Consider the following 5,000-nt stretch of genomic DNA (forward strand, 5'->3'; position numbering starts at 1 on the left):
TTGGTGCAATATTCCGTGGCTTAGGAGAAATTAATGTAATTTTTCTATAGAGGACGCTAGTGAAATGTAACATACCGTTATGGTATTTAAGGGATATCTCATTCCCTGGGAGACGTGTTGCTTGGTATGATTTCATTAGACTTTTTAATTTTCAGTTTGTGGCTAACTCACTCGCTACCAGGAAATTACATGTCCTTAATGATGGTTAAGGTCCTGTCTGGTTTTCAGACCAGTCGTCTTTAGGTTTAGGGTTTTAAATATTAATAAATTTTCCCAGTCTGGTATCGTGTATCTCAATCTGTTGATTGTCAGCCAAATCAGGCTGCTTTGTAAGTACCACTGTAACTAATGATTTCTAACAACCCGTTGGGTTGGTACAATAGTAGTAGACGGCAAGGTCTTAGTGCCAAGAAGCATAATTTCTATTAATAACACTAGTCGCAAGTGTTTGGGTAATAATGATAAGCCCACCGAGTGACGCTGAAAGAGGGTATGAAAATTGGATTAAGTAAACTAGGTGAGTGCTGTATATGCAAATCTAATTCTGTGATCTTCCAGAAGAGGTTTGAAGCAAAGTGAACCCATGGCTGTGGACGATTTACCGATTTTGCAGACGATTTCGGAGGTTTTGATGAGACTTTGGCATCAGTGATTTTGGCTACAATAGTGATGATTTTGATATGTTTCCCCCAATAAGTATGGAGTGTGTGCATGAAAAAACTACGCTGGTTGTGGATGAGAGTTATCCCAACAGAAAATTAGACAAATTTAGGATCTGTGCGAAGGGAAAAATGCTTTCGATTTTAGAAAAGGTTTATAGTGATCTTTTAATGAAGATGCCCCTCTGGCTGTGTACCTGACATTAATCATAAAAAATTACAAACTTCAGGCGAAGGACCCCTTAGTACACGGCAATGGAGAGCCTGAAAGTGTGGCCGTCGCCGACACGATACGGCAAGTGTGTGAGGCGATGTTGCACGGATGGGCATTATCGAGCGTCAACCTCGCCATGGTTATCCCCGGTGGTTAGTGCGGAAGAAGGATGGGGGCATAATGGTTTTTTTGCATCGGACTTCGCAACTCAACAAAATCACTCTGGCGACACCTACCAAGCCCAGCTCGACGAGACCATAGACAGGTTTAGCAGGGAACCACTGGTTACTGCCCTGGATGCCAAATCTGCCTACGGACTGTCGAGTAAACGAAAGTGATCGCCAAAAGACTGCTTTCTCAGATGGTGTCGTTTCTGTACAGTACAGGAGGATGCCTTTTGTTTGGCCCCTGAACCTTCACATTCCAGAGGCTATCAACGCTGTACGATCCTGTTTTAGGAAGACACACGATCGACTTTTGAGACGATGTCGTCGTGGGCTTGGTTAGCTTCGATGAAAACATGGATCATCCGGGAGGAAACAATAGGGTTGCTAGCCAAGGCAGGTTTCAGGTTGAACCTGAAAAAGTGTAAGTTTGACTGTAAATACCTTCAAATTCTTGGTCACTCCTAACCCTAAACGGTGTCCTCCCAGATACCTGATAGGTAAAGGCCCATCACTCAAATGACAGCACCTCATTAATGTTGAAGCAAGTACGCCAAATTTCTGGAGCCACTGGTTTTTCTTAAGGAAAAATCTGAAGGATTATGCTTGTGGGGTGCTCCCTTGACTGGCCTTGCTGAAGAAAGAAGCTAAAATTCACGGGGTTCTTGAACAAGCAAACGGCATTGGAAGATCTGAAAGGCAACTGGATTCTGATCTCATCCTAAACAGACCGAACTTCAACCGCACCTCGAGGTACACTGTGATGCCTTCCTGTGCTAGTTATTGGCGCTTGCCTCATGCAGCGAGATGACGAAGGTATAAACCACATGCAATCGTACTTTCCAGGAAGTGCGTGAAGGGGGAGAACCAAGTTTCCCACATTGATGTTGAAGCCCTGGCAGTGGTGAGCTGTGAGAACTTTGATCCTACTTGTTATGGTAGGAGCATTTCAAAATCAAACGGATCACGTCCACTTGTGCCGATTTGCACCAAAGGACCAAAGTCTTAAGGATGACTCGTGGAGCCATGAATTGTTTTCTATAATTACTCATTAAATTACCTGTGCTTCCCATTACATGCCGACTCTTAAGAGAAAGATTTCCCCCATTGATGAAATCTTTAACCACAGACAGTTGCCCGCCGCCACAGCAAGAAGACCCTCTTTGGATGAAGTCGTACCTACCTGCAAGAAACGCCGGACCTAGGCAAAAGGATCCCAACTGAATCTCGAAGAATTTGAACTAAAGAGGTGATCTCGTACATCTAGGTCCTCCCTGGGAGATAATCTTAGCCAAGTAGTGATTCCCCGTGCTCTGAGGACTGAGAGCTCTGGATGCTGCCAGGCAGTGCAGCGTGCCATCCAGGAATCTTCAGGACCTACTGTCGCCCAGGATCACTATACCTTCCTCAGTGTTGGCGAGATAAGAGATACGTAAAATTAGTGTAAGGATCTGTCAACGACGAAAAGGACGTGCAGGCAGAAGGGTCCCTAGCTCCATTCAGAAGTTTACCCATCCCATGGAAGGAGAGTATCAGTTGGATATCATTGATTTGCTGTGGAATCTACTCGTGGCAATAGATGTTCTGGGCAATATAGACCACTTTCATAGATATTTGCAGTTGATTCTCTGCTAATAAGAAGCCAGACAGTTGCTGATGCTTTACAAAAGATTTACGTCACCCTATTCGGTTTCCACCATCGTCATACTTGTGGGATAATGGAAGAGAATTCCACAAATAGATGGTTTCTCAGGGTGTGTCGGATCATCCGAACCTCAGGACGCACTACAACTACTCGGTAGCACCCGGAAGCTAACGGTATGGTTGACGAGAAGCATCGTGTGGTGAAAGCGCTTTGCGACCCTGATAGGAGAACATCACGAACGGATTGGGTATGAAAAGCTACGTTGTCAGAATTGCCTCAAACAGTGCTGTACACAGGCAGCGTGGGTCAAAACAACCCCGTTCTCTGATGATTGGCAGAGGATGGATACTTCCCACAGGGCGTGGACGAACGAGATCGGACGTTCGATGAGGACACGGATCAGGTGCTGAGGGAAAAGAAAATCTACGGGATGCGAGGATAGACGCCAAGGATGCTGCAAGAAAGGCGCAACAAGGATGGCACGAGACTACAACCGCCAGCCTGATGGCAGAGATTCGATCCGGCGAAGGAGGACCTTCGTGCTGTTACGTATTTTTCGTCATGGTAGGTCCAGGGGAGCCACTCGGGACGAGATGGCGTAAGCCTGCCGGATTGTGAAGCAGCTTCGGGCCGGTGTAATACCTGATTCGAGAACCGACCCTCACACAGCGAGGTGAATATCATTATTAATCAACTGGTCTTATGTGCCCCAACAGCGAGATTGTCTATCCTGAGTTGGGACTCCGAATCAGGAATCGGGGTGAGATGAAAGACTTGAGCGTAAGGTAGACGAGGAACTGGCCAGTAAACAACATTTTTAAGGGGAGTCTGTCGCAGATTATCGGTGGAGTCTGTCGCAGATTCTGGGAGTTATCCCAATCTAGGTTCGGTTGTGCACTCCTGTTTTATTATAAATTTGAAAAGCCTTAAATTATCTGTCTGATAAGACCGTTATTAACCCTGGTCCTTTTCTTTCCAGAAGTTTGGCCCTTATTTCTCGTCAACAGGTTCAGTTCGCCAAAGACGTTAACGAACTTGGTGGGGAGGGGGGGGTGGGGGGGGGGGGAGTGTAGTGACCCATACTAGCCAAGTAAGCGCCGGAGCACTGGAATGCCTGAGTCTCCCCTGAAGAAGGCCCCCGACTGCCGCGCAAACGCACGTGGAAGATGCCTCTCTTCCGTCATACTTTTTTAATTTATTTTTATAGTTTTCTATATGATTTTGTCGTGTACTTCATCCTTAAAAAATTTTTTACTTGATTTAACGGTAAACCATAGCCATTTGCTTTTAAGTTTTTATATGCACTCTTTAAGCCGGGGTAAAAGCTTGCTAAAACTTCTGTTAGCATGATTAAAACTTTTTAACTTGTCAAATGCTATTTTTTTAGGGGAAGGGATTGTAACCCGTGATTAGCAAAGAAAGCTATCTTGTTCGGCGTAACTGCCACGCCATCTAGGGAGAGAGAACGAAAGTAGTTCGTTCCCGGGGCCTAGTTACTAGCCCACTAATAAAAAAATCTTGATGGGGTCTGTATATATAGCACGGGAAACTGAGGGGGGCAGGCAGGGGCATAGGTTTGAAACGTCCTAGGCGGCCGATGTACACCCGGTGGAAGCTATTAGGGACGTTGTTTTTTTTTTGTTTCCCCTGCGTCGAAGGACGAGGTTTTACGGAAGAGTAATGGTGGGATATTCTTAAGTTTTTTCATTTTTTTATGATAAGAAATGATGTGCTCCCTTGGTCTTGTTTTTCGTTCGGTTGCCCGTATTGTTTTAAATGTTTTGGTGTTTACATGTTTTGTTGTTTTAGAATGTTTAATAAATGTATATTTAAAGAATTCGTGACGTGAAATTCCTCCGTTTTACTTAAACTCTCATAAGAGGACCAAAGATACAATACTGGCTACCTGTGGACGCAATTGACCACCTTCATCAGCCCCTTAAGCTGACACGCACTCCCCTCGGATTTTAACACGCTTACCAGATAAACTCTTGTTGAATGGGTCATTTTTTTCTCTTCTCACATGCATGCTTTCCTTTTTACCATGTTACACCCTTCTACACGTCTTCTTCTTCGGTACACTTATTGTTCCTGGACGATTAACCAGGTCGGGTGGCAGCGCTAATGACCTTAATTAACGAGGGTAATTAAAGTAAATTAAAGACCAATCACTACACTTTCTTCTTTTCTTCTTCTGATAGCCCAGTATGGAGCGGGTCACGCACACAGACAGGTTCCCGTACGACGTGTATCGCCACAACTAATGTGTCAGGATGCTTCACTCCTGATCCTGCTGGTTTCGGTGAGCAGCCTCTGAC

The sequence above is a fragment of the Penaeus monodon genome, unplaced genomic scaffold (assembly GCF_015228065.2).
Source record: "Penaeus monodon isolate SGIC_2016 unplaced genomic scaffold, NSTDA_Pmon_1 PmonScaffold_150, whole genome shotgun sequence".
NCBI lineage: Eukaryota > Metazoa > Arthropoda > Malacostraca > Decapoda > Penaeidae > Penaeus > Penaeus monodon.